Source organism: Panthera onca, chromosome B1 (assembly GCF_046562875.1).
Source record: "Panthera onca isolate mPanOnc1 chromosome B1, mPanOnc1 haplotype 2, whole genome shotgun sequence".
Taxonomy (NCBI): domain Eukaryota; kingdom Metazoa; phylum Chordata; class Mammalia; order Carnivora; family Felidae; genus Panthera; species Panthera onca.
In genome coordinates this window covers 133737876-133760304 of record NC_138342.1, presented here as the reverse complement: position 1 = coordinate 133760304, position 22429 = coordinate 133737876, and positions in this window count along the sequence as shown.

Genomic DNA, 22429 nt, shown 5'->3' with positions numbered 1-22429 from the left:
AGAGTGACACAAATCTTAAAGAGGCAGAACAGGATGAGGTTTGAGGACAGGCCCTGGTATAGCTGAAAGTAACCCCCTTCCATCAAATGTTAAAGAGAATGGACCAATACAAAATAAAGTAGACTCGTATTTATACCTCCCCTGGGTAACTACTTTGAACACTTTATATTATATTCTTCCATATGTAGTCAATCATATAAAAAGCATATGCCTTTACCCTTATAAGCTACAGATAATAACTACATTTTGAATTCTTGCTAGACACTATATCTTCAAATCATCCAATATACATCTTTTATCAAAAAAGTGGTTGTAAAGATGGACAGTCAGGCTATTCACCCTATTCACTTTGTTGTTATTATTTCGGCAATGGTGAACTGCGTATCTGAGCCACATTTTATGTCTCCCCCTGAATTTCTGTGATGTACACTTGCATTCTTGATGAAGTATATAAGTTACTTCTGTACAAACTGTTAGGTTGCTTTACTTGTCCAAAGATTTTTGAAGAAGCCCATCCACTATAATAACCATAAACAAAGTCATAAAAACAAGGGGAAGAAAATATTTACTTATTTCATGAGTTTGTTTCATTTTTTATTATGCAAGCTGCGCATTTAAAAAAATTAACGTTTATTTATTTTTGAGACAGAGACAGAGAGTGAGCAGGGGAGGAGCAGAGAGTAGAGGGAGATATAGAAAGTGAAGCAGGCTCCAGGCTCTGAGCTGTCAGCACAGAAGCTGATGTGGGGCTTGAACCCAAGGACCACAAGATCATGACCTGAGTGGAAGTTGGACGCTCAACTGACTGAGCCACCCAGGAGCCCCCAAGTTATGAATTTTATAACTAATTGAGTTTTCATTAGTTTTCTGACCAAGAGGCTTAGTGTAATTTAGTATTAACATTTCATAATTGTATAGCATCCTTTTGTCTATGTTTCTAGATGTTTACTTCTGGGAATATTGCTTTCATCTAGCTAAATTTTCATGGTTCTGATATTTTCTGTTTTATCATAACCCACCTCAAATCTTTTATGGATAACAACAGGATAAAGTTAAATAAAATAGTTGGATGAGAACATTTAATAGTGTAAAACTGGTAACTCAAGAAGTTCACCGAGTGATTATTCAATAAGAAAGTTATACATCTCATTCTGTCTACTTTTTAGTGAGACCTGAGTTTGTTTGAATCCCAGCTCTACTCAGATTCATAAGTTTGATCATTTACAGACACCTTGGTTACTCATTACTTTTAGTGGTAAGAGTGTCTAGCATAGTAAGTGCTCAGGAAATGTTGGTTTTCATGTCTCTTGTCTTACAGCAAAGGCCACATTATCCTCCTCTTTAGATTTCTCTCTTATGAACTTATTCTGAAGACTATCACACCATCTATGACGTCTCTGAATTTGTGGCAATTTACCTCCATTTCCCTAGAGATTTTGAAGATATTCTTTAAATCTGACGTCATCTCCTACAACATTAAGAAATGCTATTTAACATTTCCTCTACATTTTTTCCCCCTAGCAACAATTGCTGTTGACAATGGAAAACATTCTGGAGGAGAAAAGAAAAATAAATTGCTATTTCAAGCTGTCCTAAGATGTGCTATTCAAATTCCTTATGCCGCTAAGGACACGACATTTACTGCCTAACTTGAAGTTTGGAGAGCTTAATTGCATTTCATCGTAGAATATTATAAAGTAGTAGCTCAAGAAATAGTCTTAGAAATTCCTACAGATAAAAGAATAGGGAGAAGGAGAGATAGAAGGCAAGAGGAAGGAACAAAAGATGACTGGAGGGTTCTGGTGTATAATGTCATCAGTGAAAACTGTACCTGATGATTTTTGGGAGAACGGCAACTGAGTTTGAGATTTCAAGTGGTTTATATTGTTGCAGTCTAACTTGCCCCCCTTTAATTTTTTTAAATGTTTATTTATATATTTTGGGGGGGGGGTAGGGTAGAAGCAGAGAGAGAGGGACAGAGAATTCCAAGCAGGCTCTTCACCCAGCGCAGAGCCAATGTGGTCCCAATCCCCAACCCTGAGGTCATGACCTGAGGGACAATCAAGAATTGGAGACTTAACCAACTGAGTGAAGCAGGCAACCTTCCCCTTTAAATTTTAATAAGGTCTTTTATTCATGGATAACCTTTGTCCATTTATGTATATGTGAATCAAGTAAAGAACTTGAATTCTATATTGGAGTTTCCATGGTACATCAAAAGGAAAGTTTTCAGGAGATCTAAGTAATCCAAATCACAGCCTATCTGAGACACAAGTTCTGGAATGTCCTTATCACACTGTGAGTCTCTAGGGCCTGGGCTTCTTGCAGACTATGCCCTGCAGTTTCAATCCATTGTTTCAGTGGTATCTTGTTTTTTAATGAGATGTGTGAACCAGCTGACATTTGGCTGGCACTAGGAAGTCATTTCACTTGTTCAAAAATAAGTATATTCCAGCAATCATCTGTCACTCAGAAGGCACTTAGTAAATAACCATTAGCTTCCTGATACTGTGGTTGAATCCTCAGAGGTCCTAAGGCTCCTTGCCTTCAAGGCCCAGAAAATAGTTCAGGCAATATTAACGACTCACAAGAAGCAATTAGAGGATAAGTAAGTGGTCAACTGAGTTTATGTTACTGCAAGTGTAAGGGAAGACAACAGTAATTTGTTCACAATGGCTCACATAAAGTTTGACTCTATTATCTATTCTATATTTTATCTCCAATATCTGGCCAAAGGTTTTGACTTGATGACCAGATGGGGACACTTTCCATGTGGATATGTTTACAACATCTCTTGCATTTCAAAAAGTCTAATAGGCGTTGAACTGAACAAGGGAAAGGCAGAACAGCAGAAAAGAAGAACCCGTTGAGAACGTAAACACAAGTTGAATACGAGATGTTTTTTGAATTTGAAATGCTGGCTGACTTCAAATCTTATATTAGTAGCTTTAAAAAGAATCAGAGATAATCCGTTTATGATGCCAGAAGGCTCTTAGTTTTATAACTGACAATATCCAACCTCACAGCAGCACTTGGGAACGAAAGGAACTGAAATGTGTGGGTGACGAGGAAGACAATATTTTTTTGAAATAGCTCCAACAGAAGGTAACTAGTAGTCTTTGAAGAGATGGCCAGGAAAAACATTACTGGGTCAGTCTAGGTCAGCCAGATGTATATGGTTTTGGAATCAAAACACAGTAGAATCATTTTTGGATCATTCGTTGCGGGTTCCTGCAAAGGTTTCATCCAATTCGTGGCAGTAAATTTGGCTCTATGAATTGCTTTCTTAAATCTTTAAAAAAAATACTTGTGGATTTCTGAATTTCAGTGGTATTCAAGAAATAAAATTTAACAAGTGTGACGATGATTTGGAAAGTCTGTTCAGGATGATATCACATAAAGGATATACTTACCTGGGGATGACCGGAACATTCCAGTGGGGTCGGACATCAGAGCACAACTGCTTCCCACCAACTCCAGCAACAAACGCAGCTTTCCCCTGTGCCGACTATCTTTTTTATTTCTTTCTTTATCACAGCTGTTATTTGTATCACCTTCTCTCATGCCTGTTTCTCCTCTTTGTTTCTTTCTCCTTGGTCCCATATGTATATTAGCAAACTGGAGGGTAGGTGACAACTTGTTAAGCTTAAAATGGTAGAAAAGAAGAATGGTACCATTTCTGTAGGCTTGTCTATTCTCTTCTTGCTCTTTATTTCTTGTACTCGGAGAACGGAGTTAGAAACAGCTCGTGGTAGAATTATTCAAAATTTCTAGGTAAAAATGTCTGAGGTAACATCTTCTCCTAACTAACAATTTCCAATTTCTATTTCACTGCCAAATTTTTATAAAGTAAAGGTATGCATCTGCTACACAGTTTCAAGAAAGCTATCCATTACTTGGGATACCAATGTTAACACATTTCAAAAATTAAAATGATGTTAGAAATTTCTGAAGTAATATGGATTTCATGCTGTTTGTGCTAACGGACAGGGTTGGAATTAATGTGGAAGTTTTGGTTTTCTTGACGAAACAAGAAAGTGTGTAGCGTTTTCACAGGAAGAGGCTTCAGAGCAAATTACATGTTTTATTTTATTTTGTTTTGTTTTGTTTTTAACTTGTTTCCTAACATGACAAGGTGGAATTGCCAAAGACAGTGAACAAAGCTGGGCAGGACTCTACTATAAAAACCTCAGTCTTTCGGGAAGCCTGGGTGGCTCAGTCAGTTAAGCAACTGAGTCTTGAATTCTGCTCAGGTCATGATCTCACGGTTCATGAGTTCAAGCCTCACCTCGGGCTCCATGCTGGCAGTGCAGGCCCGACTGGGATTCTCTCTCTCTCCCTCTCTCTCTCTCTACCCCTCCTGTGTTCTTTCTCTCTCCAAATCAATAAAACAAACTTTAAAAAAAAATTATAAAAAGAAAAACAACCTCTCCATCTTTCTCCTTTGTTCAGAGGTTAGTTGATTAGAAAACGGTAAGCACCATTTCCAATAAATGCCTTTTGTTTTAGAGGCAGAGTTGTGGAACTCGAGAAAGATGACAAGTTAGAGCTTCTAGCACATATCCTTTAGCATCTGTGAATAGAAAGCATGTGTCCTATGTCATTTCGTACATGATAAAATGCTTCATATTCAAAAGGGGTACGCCTGCTAACATCTTTGCTGCCATGTTTAAAAACATTAATTTCGGGGGCGCCTGAGTGGCTCAGTCGGTTAAGCGTCCGACTTCGGCTCAGGTCACGATCTCGCGGTCTGTGAGTTCGAGCCCCTCGTCGGGCTCTGTGCTGACAGCTCAGAGCCTGGAGCCTGCTTCGGATTCTGCATCTCCCTCTCTCTCTGCCCCTCCCCTGTTCATGCTCTGTCTCTCTCTGTCTCAAAAAATAAATAAACGTTAAAAAAAATTAAAAAACAAAACAAAACAAAACATTAATCTCAACTTTCAAGTTACTGAAATTGCTGGTGCAGACCTCCAACATTTAACACAGATGGGGCAGAAAAGATAGAAAAAAGAAAATAGTTGGAACAGGAGAAATGCCCAGCCTTTGTTGCAGGAGTTAGTGGGAAGCAGTGGCGTTCTGGTACCTGAGCCCAGTGGAATGTTCTGGTCATCCCCAGGTAAGTATATTCCTAATGTAATATCATCGTGAAAAAAACAAACAAAAAAAAACTTTTCCCATCATTGCCACGCTTCTTAAATTCCCAGATCTCTGTTCAGAACTAGGCACAGCCATCCAAATTCTCTGATTGCCTTTCAAATTCTTGCTACTACGCAAATTTTAAGGGACAGTTGTTAGGTAGCACGTGGAGCTTTGGAAATTGTAGCCTTAAACACTAAAATCAAAGGTACCGCCTTCTCAGACTTACAGGTATTTACCATTTCTTTAATACATGGTTACATTGCGTGAGTAAATCGCAGATGGGTAGCAAGTCATAGGTGGCATTTAAGAAATGAAATCAGACACATTGGTTATGTCATCAAAGGAAGTGATTTACAAATGAAGCTCACAGGGGAAATTATCAGAGTTGAAAAGCATTTCAAAGTCGTCTTTGCAGAGAAAAACCAATTAAGAATACTGTGTATCAGACTGTATGGAAGTGGAAAATGTTGCTCAAAGATACTGTTTAATGACAGTCCCAGGGCACACAGTGGCTACAAGAGAAAACATCATTTTAAAAGAGTAATTCAATAGTGTTGAAGTTATAAAATTGTACTAAAAAGTCATCTGCCTGCCAAAAGCACAAAATACTAACTGGTTTGCAAAATTCTCCTGGGAAACACAGTGCTTTATTTATAAGGAAAAACTAGGTTAATTCATTTCCAAGTTTTGTACTGAGTATCCACATTAACTAGCTAACAAAAGAAAATTGATTTTTCCCCCCTGGTGGCATTTGATACTTTTTCAATGTATTTATTGATTATATTATAGCACCTTTTAGATCTATGAATCTGTTTAGATTTTTTTTTACTTTGTTTAATTTAAAATTTCCAGAAGAAAAGCAAAAATTGGTAGTGAGTATGTGTTTAAGAAAATTGTACCTCCGAACTTTGTGAGGGCCAGATGTTCTGAAACGTTGTATTGATCAGAGAATTTGAAGGATAAAGATATTTAATCTAGTTCATTTTCTTTTCATTTTAATTTTATTTATTTAAAAATTTTAATATTTATTTATTTTTGAGAGAGAGAGAGAGAGAAAGAGAGAGAAAGGGAGAGAGAGAATGAGCAGAGGAGGGGCAGGGAGAGTGGGAGACACAGAATCTGAAGCAGGCTCCAGACTCTGAGCTGTCAGCACAGAGCCCGATGTGGGGCTTGAACTCACAGACGGCAAGATCATGACCTAAGCGCAAGTCAGACGCTTAACCTACTGAGCTACCCAGGCTCCCCAATCTAGTTTATTTTCTGATAATAGATTTTAGTAAAATGAATCACAAGTGCCTGTGAGCACATGTGTTTGCACAAACACACATCCCTGTTTCCTGATTGCAACTTCTTTGAAAATAGGGACAGTTTTTTTTTCAAGTTTTTACTTACATTCCATTTAATGTACAGTGTCAAAGTAGTTTCGGATATAGAAGTCAGCGATTCATCATTTACACACAACACCCAATGCTTATCATAGCAAGTGCCCTCCTTAATGTCCCTCACCCATTTAGCCCAACCCCTGCCCGCTCAGCAACCAGCTCACCTGCCCTCCAGCAACCCTCAGTTTGTTCTCTGCAGTTAAGAATCTGTTTTCTGGTTTGCCTTTCTCTCTCTCTGTCTTCCCCCCCCCCCCCCCATGCTCATCTGTTTTGCTTCTTAAATTCCACATATGAGTGAAATCATATGATATTTGTCTTTCCCTGACTGACTTATTTTGCTTAGCATAATACTCTCTAGCTCCATCTGTGCCGTTGCAAATGGCAAGATTTCATTCTAATTTTATGGCTGAGTAATATTCCATTGTATTTACATACCACATCTTCCGTCAGTTGATGGACATTTAGGCTCTTTCCATAATTTGGCTATTATTGGTAGCATTACTATAAACATTGGGGTGCATGTGCCCCTTCGAATCAGTATTTTTGTATCCTTTGGGTAAATACTTAGTAGTGCAATTGCTAGATTGTAGGGTAGTTCTATTTTTGACTTTTTGAGGAACCTCCATACTGTTTTCCAGAGCGACGGCACCAGTTCGCATTCTTGCCAATAATGTTAAGAGAGTTCAAAAATAAGGATAGTTTTATATATCGCTAATTTCTCCCACCACCTATCACAGGGATAGGTTCTTAATAATCATTTGCGTAATGAATGAATCAGTTATTTATCATAAGATGGGGCTGTAAAAGTCAAGTGTGGTGACAAATCACATGGTAATTTTCTTTCATTTTGATTTTACTATTAAGAGGATTTAGAAGACCTCAGTTACACTAATTTTATTTACTTGTACAAAAGTAGATTAACTTTTTAAAGCCTCAGCTTCAGTACAATTAGAAATTTTTGAAGAGATATGATATGCTGCATGCTTCAAACTGCAAAAGAACAAAGAAATAAGTTAATGCCACTTATTTTTCTTAAATTTAGAATAGTTTGAAAAATGTAAGACTACTTTTATGAATGATCCATGAATGGAAAAAATTAACTTCATAAGTTTTATTGCATTAAGATCTGAGTGCTTTCAGTGAACTTATAGTCCTATTTAACAAGGAGACAATTTCATGAGTATTGGTGTCTATTTTTATCCGAGCTTGGAATTATATGGCATTTGGGAAGCCGTCACTTCTTGCCAGGTGAGAGTTAGACAATTCACAGTTTCTACACTGAGTCAGAATTCCCCTGAAATGAGTTGAGAAAACATTTGGCTGAAGAATGAGTGTTTGTCTCTTCAGTTGAGCCATGGAAGACTTGTACAAGTTTGCTTCCAACAATTCAAAAGTCAAACATTCATCTAAAGAATAACATCCAGTGTGGGACATAATGTATCCTTGTAGCCTTGAGCGATCAGAGGTGGGACTGAGTCTCACAACATTGCATAACCTGGGCAAGGATGGAAAAAAAGAACTGTTTCACAGGTCATTGAAAAATTCATTCGGTGAAGATTGCTTTTGTTCCACACTCCGGTGGGTGTCTGCTGTGGAGGGTTTTTCAGTTTATGTGCTCAAAAAACATGAAATAAAGACTACTTGGAATTAAGGGTTTGCAGGATTGCATCTGGAAACTAATTTAATCTATTTTATTTTATTTCACTGTATTTTGGAGACAGAGAACATGCACGCAGCTGGGAGGGGGGAGGGGCAGAGGGAGAAGGAGAGAATCTTAATCAGGCCCCACAATCAGTGGAGAGCCCAATGCAGAGCTTGATCCCACGAGCTTGGGATCATGACCTTTGCTGAAATCAAGAATCAGGTGCTTAACTGACTGAACCATCCAGGAACCCCATATTTAATCTATTTAAAAGTTCAATGTGAATAAGCATTTCTGTATATCTTTCCTAGTCATACATGCAATTTCCATTTAACATTTTATTTATTTATTTTTTAATTTTTTTTTTAACATTTATTTATTTTTGAGACAGAGAGAGACAGAGCATGAACGGGGGAGGGGCAGAGAGAGAGGGAGACACAGAATCGGAAGCAGGCTCCAGGCTCTGAGCCATCAGCCCAGAGCCTGACGCGGGGCTCGAACTCACGGACCGCGAGATCATGACCTGAGCCGAAGTGGGACGCTCAACCGACTGAGCCACCCAGGCGCCCCTCCATTTAACATTTTAGAGAGACATTTGCTTTTAATCTCTACCAGTTAGTTCTGAGAGTCATTTCAAAGGAAATTTGTACATTTTGCTAACTGGGGGAACATCCTGATGATGTTCGATCACTGTAGACAACTAAATGTTGATGACTGTAGATAACTAAATGTTACTGAGGAGAGATTTTTCCTAGTATAATTTACTTAAATTCTCTTTAACATGGAGGATACCATTCTAAAGAATTTCTGACTGTCTTGTTCCTATATTCGACATTATTATCATATATTGCACGACCTTCACTATCAATAGTCTGATATGCACAAAATACAGATTTAATTACATCATCATTTTCTTAAATCAGTCAGTGGATTTCTCAGAGTGCGAAACCCAAAACTCCTTGGGATGTCGCACTAAAACCTTCTTCATCTGGTCACTGAGGACTCTACATTTCCTTTGTGGTCACTCACCCACACTGCAGTGTCTACAGCCTTCTCGCTCTATTAGAGCATTCTAATAGAGCGTACCCTAGCACTTTATTAAATATAAAAGCCCATGCATTTATTAATAGCAAACATAGAAATAAAATTGTACTTTGTTATTATTATCTTCCCAGTATACTGAAACTGCTTTTTCTGGTTGTGTTTTGTGGGGATGAAAAAAAATTAAATAAATAAATAAACCCACTACCATTTGTCAAGTGCTTACTATTTTCCGCATGTACAATAATTCAATTAATCCCTGTAATAACTCAATGATGTTAGTGGCTCTTCGATTATTCTCATTTTATAGACAAGGAAACTAAAGCTGTGAGTCTTTTAAGTGACTTGCCAAATGACATAGAGTAAGAAAGTGATTAAATTATAGTTCAAGGCACCTGGGTGGCTCAGTTGGTTAAGTGTCTGACTTCAGCTCAGGTCATGATCTCACAGTTCATGGGTTTGAGCCCCATGTTGGGCTCTGTGTTGACAGCTCGGAGCCTGGAGCCTGCTTCGGATTCTGTGTTTATTTCTCTCTCTCTGCCCCTCCCCAGATTGTGCTCTGTTTCTCTCTCTCTCCAAAATAAATAAACAAATAAACATTTAAAAAAATTATAGTTCAAAACCCGTCTAATTTGTGAATCTTTCTTTTTTTTCCTTGCAAAAGAATATTGCAATATACTTCTTAGGAAAATTTTGCCTAGAGAGCAATATTTTTAAATAATAATATTAAAACTTGCCTTTCAAAGGCTATTTTGTTTTATTTTATTTTATTATTTTATTTTTTTAGTATTTATTTATTTATTTATTTTTTAACGTTTATTTATTTTTGAGACAGAGAGAGACAGAGCATGAACGGGGGAGGGGCAGAGAGAGAGGGAGACACAGAATCGGAAACAGGCTCCAGGCTCTGAGCTGTCAGCCCAGAGCCTGACGCGGGGCTCGAACTCACGGACCGCGAGATCGTGACCTGAGCCGAAGTCAGACGCTTAACCGACTGAGCCACCCAGGCACCCCAGTGTTTATTTATTTTTAAGAGAGAAGGGGGAAAGGGCAGAGAGAAAGGGAGACACAGAATCAGAAGCAGGCTCCAGGCCCTGAGCTGTCAGCATAGAGGCTCGAACTCAAGAACCGCTAAGATCATGACCTAAGTCAGACGCTTAACTGACTGAGCCACCCAGACGCCCAAAGGCTATGTTTTTTTAAATAAAGAAAATTAAGAAGCAAAATTTGAGTAGTGAGATATCTTAATAGCTAAGCTACTCAATTGGATTTCAATACCATCGGGCAGTACCAGATGCTAATAATGAACTTTTAAAATGTCTTATCCATTCTTTCAAAACTCCCTTATTTCCAAAAGGATTAGAGAAAATTTATAGTTAAAAGACATAAAAATAAGAGATCCATTACATCAATGGTAGAGAAAAGTAAGGAATTTGGATTAGGATAATCCAAGATAAAGTAAGCCATTTTACATGAAAATCTTAAGAGTGCCTAGAAGGCAAAGTAGAAGGAATGAAAACCACTCAGCATGTAAACAAGGGGGATCCACTACTCCTGGCTGCACTAGGCATTCTTAATGTGCTAAGTGCTGGGTCTCATTCATCTTTTTGTGCTGTTATCATCAGCATGAGTTTGGGGTTATGACTGTGGCCATGAGAGATGTGCAGAATCCAACCTGATGGCACGCCGTGTCTATAAAACTTGTGGCCTGCCAGACAGGGAAAATATGAAAAGAATACAAAATACAGAATTCTGCTTACCTAAATCAGGCAATAAATTTAAAAGTGGCTATTAAAGTATGACATGAACTTATGAGGGATCCAGTGGAATGACATTAAAAGTGTTTTTTAGAGCCAGACAAGAAAGCACTCAAATGTATTAAGGGAGCCAAAGAGTTGCAATCGTGCGCCAAACATAAAGCCCTCTGTTAACATCTCTGGCTACAGAATTCTTTAGTAGAAGAAAGGATGAGGTAGAGAAGGTAAGAATAATATTAAGACAATGGCTATTTTGAACCATCTGAAGGTCAGAGTCCTTGTTATACACTGAAAAGGGGTTCTATCTGTTGGTGGGGGTTCTCAACTGAGTCAAATCTCATGTACTAAGCAAACATCTCTAGTGGAGAAGCAAATAAGCATACTTATGACTTTGATGGGTCTTTCAATGCCATGAAAAGTAAGAATTATATTTTTTCAAAGGGGGAAGTAAATAAAACATTAAAACCCCTTTTGCATGAATTTTGGGAATGACATGCATATCTGGTATTTGGTATGATGAATTGTTTAAAATAATTTAGAATATTAGTATTGCTAACTCTAAATTTAAACTATGTTATTGGACATTTGAATATTAGACCTGAGAAATTACGTTAAAAAATTAAATAAGGGCGCCTGGATGGCTCAGTCAGGTAAACATTCGACTTTGGCTCAGGTCATGATATCGCGGTTCATGGGTTTGAGTCCCACATTTGTCTCTGTGCTGACAGCTCAGAGCCTGGAGCCTGCTTCAGATTCTGTGTGTGTGTCTCTCTCTCTGTCCCTTCCCTGCTCATGCTCATGCTCTGTCTCTCTCTCTCAAAAATAAACATTAAAAACATTAAAACAACAAAAATTTATAGAAAAAGAATTATACATAAACCAATTTTACAAAAAGCATTAAAATATAGAAAATACATATATATTCGTTAGACTAATAGAAATGGCTTACATGTTTGAAAAGCTTTTGTTTGTTTTGTATGGAGTATAAGAAATAAATAGACATAATTTAAAGAGTTGATTAATCATTAATTAAAGGCCCTGTTGAATGTGATTACTTATTCATTGGATTCATAAAATGTAAAGAAAAAAGATTTATAAAGTATAAAAAACCTTTAGGGTTGGATTTAATGATTTAGAAAAACTATAGTCTTGAATTTAATTTATATTTTTAATGAATTGAATATTAATCCTAAAGAGTCCCTAAGTTCATCAAAATCACATGAAACATGTACATAGCACATATTCTATGACTGCTCACTGATCAAAACAGGGAGGAGAAGGGAGAGTGACAGCAAAAGCATGAGATTCTTCCCGGCAATACTTTTCTTTTGAAAGGAATAGAAAACAGCCACTTTGGAAGTGTTTGGCACTTACCTAGAAAACTAAACTTACTCTCACTGTACCATCCTGCAAATGTGTGGTATTTACCCAAAGGAGTTGAAAACTGACGTCCACACAAAAACCTGCAAACATGTTACGGCAGCTTTATTTATTTAGATTCTCTGCCAAAACTTGGAAGCAACGAAGATGTCCTTCAGGAGGTAACTGGATAGATACACTGGTATTTCCAGACAGTGGAACATTATCCAGCATTAAAAAGAATTGAGCTCTCAAGCCATGAAAAGACAGGGCGGAACTTTGAATGCTTACTACTGAGTGAGAGAAGTGAATCTTAAAAGGCTACAGATTGCATGATTCCATAGTATTATGGAAAAGGCAAAACTGTGGAGACAGTAAGAAGGTCTGTGGTTTCCAGAAGTGTGGTGTGGGAAGGATGAACAGGCACAGCATAGAGGATTTTGGGGGCAATGAAATATTCTGTATGATACTATCACCATGGATAACATGTCATTATATATTTGAACCCACTGAATGTACAACACAAAGAGTGAACTGTAGACTTAGAATCATTAAGATGTGGGACTGTAGGTTTCTCTTTTGTAACAATTGTACCACTCTGGTGGGAGATGTCAATAAATGGGGGAGGCTGTGCATGTGTGGAGACAGAAGGTATATGGAAATCTCTGTACTTGCCTCTTAATTTTGCTATGAGCTTAAAATTTATCGGGGTCCTTGAGTGGCTCAGTTGGTTACATCCGATTCTTGATTTTGTCTCAGGTTGTTGATGATCTCACGGTTTGTGAGATCGAGCCCCATGTCGGGCTCCATGCTAAGCATCAAGCCTGTTTAAGATTCTCTCTCTCCGTCTCCCTCTGCCCCACCCCTTTCCTGCACACATGTTCTCTCTCTCTCTCTCTCTCTCTCTCAAGAAAAAAAGTTTAAAAAATATATATTTCACTAATGGTTCACAGAGAATCTGAAAAAATAAAAAGTTAAAATATTTCATACTATACTCTAGCTGAACTTTTGAAAGGTACTTGACAGTAAGAAATTATTATTGAAATCTCTGGCTATCATTCAAAGTGTGGAACTTCTGTAATTGAGGAAGTCAAGTTGATATTTTGTTGAAAAGATACTAAAGAATATTATCTCCTCATTTGAATACTATATACCTTTTATGAAAAGGAGATGTGGTTTTTGTGTGGATAGTTTCAGATATTTTGGGTAAAGTCGTTTTGCATCTCTTCAAATTATCAAATAAGTGTTTGATTTAAACCATATATATGTGTGTGTGTGTGTGTGTGTGTGTGTGTGTGTGTGTGTTTTGATTTAAACCACATATATATGTGTGTGTGTATAAATGTATGTTTATATATATAAATGTTTTTATTTATTATTTTTGAAAGAGAGAGACAGAGAACAAGTGGAGGAAGGGAAGACAGAGAGGGAGACACAGAATCGGAAGCTGGCTCCAGGCTCTGAGCTGTCAGCACAGAGCCCGACACGGGGCTTGAACCCACAGGCCGCGAGATCATGACCTGAGCCAAAGTCAAATGCTTAACCGACTGAACAATCCAGGTGCCCCTTGAGTCCAATATTTTTTATGTTAATATATTAAAAAATGTTTGGAATAGCCTGGAGGATTTTGACAGTAGGGACATTTAATTGTCTTTATGTATTACAAAATACCTTACTAATGCTTGTATAAAAATTTTTATTTAGATAAGATTTGGCCTGCCAAGAAAAGTCAAAAGTATTTCCTTAGATAAATAAACTCCTTAACAGGTTGAGCTTAGTTTTTTTTGGTATATTTCATCTGAACGTCAAAAACAATCTTCCAAAATTTATAGTATTTTTTGTTTGTTAGTTTTGGCATAGCTAGTAATGAGTAATTTTTACTTCTGACAGTAAATGAACAGTGTCTTCTGTACTTTGCTTAAAACTATCAGTGGGACGTGATATTGAAACTATGACATCAACACAGAAGAAAATGATCATCCTACTCTCTCCCCCAGGCATCTTCTGCTATGACACTCAGTGAAAATGCAGATACAGTAGAAACAGTGTTAGTCTAGGAAAGAATGAAATCTAGTCCCTCTTTCCTCGCCTCCAGTGAACTGTTGAGAAAAGACAAAGCAAAGATAACATGTCTTCCCTAGTTTTAAGCCCCAGGAAAGAGGAGTGTATTGAAGTGTGGGAAAGAATAAAGGAGATTTCAGACCAACATTATGTATGGAATTCCAGGAGCAGACCACCTTCCAAACTGCCTTCTATTAACTAAATGAAGCCACAGCAAAATAAACAGTGGAATTTTATTGCTAAGCTGACAGAAGTTTTGCTTCCTATATAATAACAATGGAACAAGAATTCTCTTGCTTCTGAAAGGCATAGGAATGTTGAGTCTGACTGATGGTTCTTGTCAGAAAGAATTGTTGAGTCAGGACAATGTTTTCTCAAAATTGTATCCTTAAAACTGGGGAACCTGACGTAGGCCACTGGTGGGGAAATCATCTGGCATTGAGGAACATAGACCTAGTGGGTGTTTTCAGGAACACTAATCGCCAAGGTGGGATATGCCATTGGAGAGAACCAGGCAACATTATCCCATTGACAGACCAGTGGCCATAAAAAACACAGACAGTAAGTCATACAAGAGCTGTTAGCAGCAGATTCCTGTAGAATCTTTTGGGACAAGACCACTCATCTCTCAGCTCAATGGTCACCAGTCTAGGGAGCACCCTCAGCAGCTATTGCATGGCAGATTCCAGGAGGATCCAAAACGTCTCACATGGTTCCAAGGAAAACATCTCTTCTGCAACCATAAGGTCCCACAAAACAACCACAACCTTATACGCTAAGAGGCCATTTCTTGCTATCATGAGAGACTGAGGGTTTTTATCTGAATTCTCCAAACAGAGATACCTAAGGAGACAGTTTCAATGGTTGGGTTGATGTCAAATTATCTATTAGACAAAATACAGGTTTATTTATTTCCTCTGCAACTCTGAAGGAAGGTCAGATAGGTTTATAGGAATTCTCTGTTCTTTTGAATATAGTATGAGTAGTAAGTTTCCATGTCACATTTAGGAACATCACTTGGCATACCTAAGGATCTCTGTGAATGCTGTACCCAAAGCTGACAACAAATCTGTAGTCTAAATCAGAGAGGCAAGATACCTTGAAGTCACCGGTGAAATCCTGAGACAGATAAAGGATGACAGACTGGTATATAAGTAATTAAGAAAGAAAAGAAAGAAAGGTGGAGTCTTAAAAACTTTTTATTAATGTCCCTTCTGACATTTTTATATAGGGATTCCTAGATTCAGCAATAGCAACTCAAGCCATATACACAGTGGCCAGGAATGTATTTAGAAAGCACGTACTCTGAAGATGGGTAGACTCCAGAATCAAGTTTAAAAAATAACTTAAAAGAACTTACAGCTGGTAATGCATACGTCAGGGGCAGGTTCAGAGGTCCCAGGATGCTCAAGAGTGTGACCATGCTGTTCTCATGAGGACTGATACACATGTCCCTCCTGAGTCACGTATCTGAGGCCAGATATTGGTCAGTGATTTAGGGACTGAATCATGGATAGAGGAAAAAATAGGATGAAATCTCTTCTGTGGGGCATCAGCATACACTTCTGGCCGCCTTTCATACAGCCAAATGTTCTCCCTGAGGCTTAAATACACTCAGTGTTTGCCTGTGATCACATTTGAGATCTAAATGGGGATAGGGCCAATGCAAGGGGAGCTGGGCCTCCAGAAGGACCTAGTAGTCACTTATTATGGGTTGTGAAACTTCCACTTGGTCTAATAGGCAGAATTGCCTATTAGGTCAATTGGTAAACAGGGAAAAATCATTTTGGATAAAGACCTAGCTGTCAACTTTTTGGAAGGAGATAAACTCCAGGATCATAGCACATGATTATTATAGGACCACATTGATTTATTTACTAAAGGGAGCATATAATTGTGGAGTAATGTTCTAAGACATTCAGTATTAGTGTGTTTCTCATTTACATTTGTGTGCACTTTATCTTACCTCCCTCCGCCACAAAAGAAAGAGATATCCGTTCACCTCAGCAAGAATTTTCATTGTTACAACAGGAATGTAAAGAGCATGAGCTAATATTAATCATTACAAAAATTGGCGTGATTCACAAAGTTTAAGTGTATGCCTTTAGAACATAACTTCAATACTAACAAATGCTCTAAATCCCATATGCTATGTCAAAAGAACACGCATCATGATTATTTAAAATCCTGTATCTGATTATTTTAATAGAGAAGAGGAGAAAAGCTGTGACATAGTCCTGTATTCGACCATTCTTTGTCAAAGAATTTGCTTTGTCAAAGGCCTGATTTCCAGCATTCTGGCTCTGAAATAGTGTTGTGATAAGATTTTTGAATATACATTAGAATTAATCCTTTCATCAAGATTATATACTGCTGATCCTGGAGACAGCTATTGTCTACATGGAAGTCATTGAAGAGGGATTGAAAATGTTTGGCAAATCTTAAATCACAAGCATTTTTCTCAGTTGAATGAAGCATTGTAGCAATGACTAAACATGGAATAGTTATTTCTAAATTTGTTTTGTTCGTTACGGATGGTAATAGAATAGTATTATTATTCAATTTATTAAAAAGAAAGTTTGTTTCGAGATTTGAAGGAAATAGCTGGTCTTTCATTTTGGGGAGCTAGATGGAAACATACAGAAGGAACTACACTGAGGCATTAGAAAGTGTACATAACTATGCAGTGATTGGGGTCTTACAGTATCTCAAATGGGATTTCAACAGTTTTGGTGGTAGATGTTAATGCTTTAGAATCTTTTATAATTTCAGACTTTAAGTGGTGTGACTCTATTCTAGAAAGACTGTTTTCTAAGATTTCTAAAAAATGGCAAGAAAGTTTGGGGAAAAAAAATCTCATACATATACCACTGAAATGTATATATTTCCAACCCCAGTAACTTAGCCACACCATGATTTTCAATCTTGAGTATTATGTAGTCAATAAATGTTAATGAGGGCTTATAATAATATGGAGGTCTCATGTTATAATATTAAGTGAACAAAACATCCAAGATAGATTATTCTGTGTGTAATACTACCACAGGTGTGCAGACAGACCAAAGAGAACTTTACAGGAACTAAAAGAAAAAAAAAAAAAAAAAAGAAAGAAAAAAGAAAGAAAGAAAAAAAACCCAAACAATTAAATGACTATACTAATGTGGCTTTGTCTTTGGGACATGTTTGATTTTCAGTTTTCTGTATCTTCCACATTTTCTATGAACTCAAAGTTTAATAGTGACCAAATAATTTCCTGTATTGAAATTAGAAATGTCTGTTTTGAGAAGCAAATGTATCAGAATTTTTTTTTCTCTTTCTGAAGTTCCTGATGGACAAAGCCATATCTAATAGTTAAGAATCTTTCGGAGCAAACTATTGACATTCTTCAATGATCTCTGAATTCACAACCACATCTCTTCTTTCATGTCTGTTTGTCCTTGGTGATAGTGTTTATGCTTTAAAATAAATACTTTTTTTCTGCTACACATTAAACACCCTCACATCATGAGTGTTCTTTTCAGTTGTCTTGATAATGTTTACTTTCCAATGTTATTACTGAAACAACAAATACATTATGTCTTAGGTATGTTCTTATGTTAAAACATTGTCAGGCAAAGCCAATTTTGAGTATGCCATTTTTCTTTCCCTCCTGATCTTTTTTTGTTTTAACTGTATGTGTTGTGTGCTTTATTTTAGTGTAGTTCATACATTTGGATGAAATTCTGAGAACTGTGAAGCCTCTTGACCCTTCTCCCAGAAAGTTGCCCCAGAGACCTGCCAATCCGTTGAAAGTGACATTCATTGACCTAGTTGTTGACCAGATAAAACAAAAATTTCTAAGTACTTTTAGAATGCATGTTATTGAAAATAGTCTTGTCAAGGTTTAAAAGCAAAAGATGAATATGTTAAAAGAAAACAAAAGGTCATTACATTCTAAACACTAGAAACTTGAAGGCCTCAGTTCTTAAAATTTCTATCGATTTCAGAGAATGCAAGAAATATATGTTCATAGTGTAGGAGATAAAGGGCTGATGGGGAAAGATAAGATATGACTGGATCATTGTTATTAAGGGTTCCTGAGAAGGGATCTGAAGCCAAATGCCAAAGTGGGAAATGGTAGCAATCTTTAGATCCAAGAACTGAGAAGGTTTGTGTCCTAATTCCTTCCTGGAGCCCTGGGATAAACAGCTTCATAGACTTGCCATACAATGATACGGGAGCACCAAATTTTAAATAGATACTTGGTTTGTCTGTTCACGAGATGGCCTAAGCAAGTATCCTCCTTCCTGTGACTCTGAGTTTCCTTTGGTTTTCTGTGTCTACTACTCTATGCCTTATTTCCACACATGGGAGCAGTCTGCAGATCTAAGAGCTTGGCAGTCAATACTGGTCAGTCCAAGATGACGGCAGATCTCAGACATCAACTGAAGCTTCCACACACACAAAAAAGTGCCAAGATCAAATTTCAGGTGGAATTTTTCCATCTCAGCAGGTGCCGGGCAGAATTGTGAAGGATAAGGTGCCTTCCCACATGCTGTGATAGCATGTAAGCCCATACTCTTACACATTACCAGAATTGAAACGGCATCCTGGAGACAAGTGACAGGAGGGAGGAATCCATGAATTTGACTAAGTTTAAACCAGAATGATTGTCAACATACTGACTTTGTCTGCATTTACTTGGAAGTATCTAGATTACTTATTCTGTTATGAAGGAGAAATGGGAGCTTAAGATTATTTCATGTAGTAATTCAATAGATATTTTTCATCATCTACTGTGAATCAGTTAATTGTCTAGGCACTGGGATACAGTAATGGAAAACAGAAAATGCCAGAACCAGCACTCATGGAGCTTTGATTCTAGAGTGGGAAGAGAAACATAGAAACTATACAAGTAAAAATAGAACATGTCAGGTAGTAAGTACTAGGAGAAGTAATTCAAGATAAGGGATAAATAGTTATGTGGGGGCTCTTTTAGACAAGCTAGGCAAGGAAGACTTTCTGTTCAGTCAGTAGCACAGACTAGAAGAAGTGAGGGGGAACACCTTGTGGAGTTCTGAGAGAAGAACATTCCAGGTAAAGGAACAATAACTGAATAGGCTCAAATAGTTACATATTTGTTTCTGACTTGAAAATCATTAGAACCTACATACTGTTTCAAAGACATTTTTTTGAATAAGGGTGATTTTATTTTATTTTTTTAAATTTTTTTTAATGTTTATTTATTTTTGACAGAGACAGAGACAGACTGCAAGTGGGTTAGGGGCAGAAAGAGAGAGAGACACAGAAGCAGAAGCAGGCTCCAGGCTCTGAGGTGTCAGCACAGAGCCCGATGCGGGGCTTGAACTCACGAGCTGTGAGATCATGACCTGAGCCGAAGTCGGACGCTCAACCAACTGAGCCACCCAGGCGCCCCTGAATAAGGGTGATTTTAAATAAAATTTTGTTGCATGATAAAAAACAGTATTTTAGGAGTTTGGTTACCTAAAGAATTTTGCTTAATTATATATGGGTTAATTGGTAAACAACAACAACATCAACAAAACCCATGGCCCCTGAATTAGGAGTGGACATGACAACCAGAAAGATTAGGGGCGGGGTGGGGGATGGTGGGAATATAGAATAAGCTTATACTCAGATTGCTTTAAAAATATCCTAAGTTCTTATTCTAATATAAAGAAAATAAAACTAGAAATTGCTGGTTATTCAATCAGAAACTTGTACCTGAATAAAACCGTGACATATCGACAAAAGATTTGGAATGAATTGACTTTGGTGTTTTAAGATACAATACAGTATTAAAAGCATATGCATATTGTATCTTTTTTGTGTCTGCATTACCAGATTTTTTTTTTTTTTACAAATTAACAGAAATAGTGGTCCTATATATTGAGAACCTAATCCAAGCAGAGTTGTTTGCTCAATAAAGGCTAAAATATAATTTTTCTCTACTTGGCCATTCTGCTTTGATGTAAAATTTCTCTGTGCATTGATTTTAGGTGCGTAGCCTAAGCCATTAGTTGAATGGAATTACTGGAGATAAGAAATAACGACAAAACGTGCTACACTATTCTTTAAAATATTTTCAAATAAAGTCTTTCAAATATAACAAGAAGAGAAAAGATGAAAACAACAAGGAAAAGAAAGTAAATGGTGTCCAAAAATCTGTGGAAGGGCTAGAGTTAAAACTTCAAATTCCTAAATTCTTTTTGAGACTATTTGCCTATTATGTGTATGTATGTGGGAGTCAGATAGACTTGTAAATATGAACAACACATTGTACAGTTCACAGATTTTTCTGTTAAACTTACATCTAAGGGAGAAGAAAGAAGTTGTAACACAAAAAAGAATGAGATCAGCATTCTCAAAGCTAATTAGATAGGAATGAAGAATTACATTGGGTCAAACACAGACTATTAAGCCTACATTTTCTAGACAAAAGAAACTTTACAGGGCATGTTCCTGAAGACCTGATTCTCCTGTTTGAAATCAGTTTTCAAGCTTAACTATGTTCTAGTATATTTCAGAAGTTATTGAAGACTTCATTATTCCAAAGTCTGCTCAAGTCAATTTTACTCCTCCTTCATATCTTTTATTAGTAGCAACCTTTTGCGAAGAGTCAGTTCCTTCTTAAAACCACCTTTTATATTGCTTATCTTAAGTATATTGTTTAACTTAACAGGAATTTCATTTTTTATGCAACACATCTCTGTTTATGTTCACTATTTTTGCTTCTATAGATTTTTGTCATTTTTTCCTGACTTTTACCTTTTCAGCTGTAAATAAACTTATAAAACCTCTTTTTATATTAATCTTCCCCATCCCTCTGTGTTTCATTTCCCTTTTTGCAGTGTGGTTTAGGATGTGTGTGTGTATGTGGAGGGTGTATTTATATTAGAAAAAAAAACCCATGAAATTGTACATAGAGCAGGCTGGAATGCTAAACAAATAGAGGATAGTTGCCCTGGAGAATTATACACATCCACGGTAGATTGCACATGAATTAGCAATAAGCATTCCCACTGAAATTTTAGGAATTATTTGTTACACAGCATGGTCTAATATCTGACTGATACAGACATATTGCCCTTTAAATTAGATAATACTATGCTAGATGAAAAAATTAATAACTTAAACTGTACATAATAATCACTTATATCAGCTTAAGGACCATGGGTAAATTATACACCCAAAGTGTAATTCTGAATATTATTGACAGCTGAGACAAAAAAATAAATTAGCTAAAATCACAGCCTTTGGAGCAAGTTAAATTCTGTAAGCCTCTTTTTCTTTATGTGTATAATGAAGATGTGTCTTATAAACTCATTGCAAGAATTAATATGGGTTATCAAAGTGTTTATTACATAAGAAATCAATTAATATTATTCAAAAATGTACCAACTCATTAGCCAAATAAATATCTTAGAAATCGTTCATTTTTTTTTTAATGGAAACACATTCTTAAGTGGAAAAAAGAACATTTGCACCAATCTGCAGTTCTTGAAATCTAGTAAAATTAATTACAATCTAAAGAAAGAGATTGCTGTTAAAAAATAGCTTTTTTCTTCCTTTTAATTCCAGAGCTCCAAGGTATATGATATTATAAACATTGAATTGTTTGGTTCAGATACAATAGGCCTGGGAACCAAATGTGTTATGCTTAAAAATGTATCCAACCCAACATTAGAGGCAAACTCAACAGCAGCTGGACCATTTTAAAGACTAATCCACTAGAACTTTTCAGATATATTTTTTTATAACTCCCTATAATTATGGCTCTTTGTAACATGTCATTTTTCTGTTTTATTAGGAACACAACAGTATAGTTAGGTTACATATAATTTTTTCCTCTGAAACTGTTTTTAAAGCATGTTACTGTAAATGAATACAAAACAAAAGAAAAGATCCAACAATTTCCTAAAATAGAATATTCAGGGGTAAATGTCTTTGTATGTCAGAAACTAAAGACACTTTTTTCAAAATAGAGTATTTTAATATTTTCCCTTCTTAATTTTCAAAAAATCTTGTATATGTTCAAACCAAATAAATTT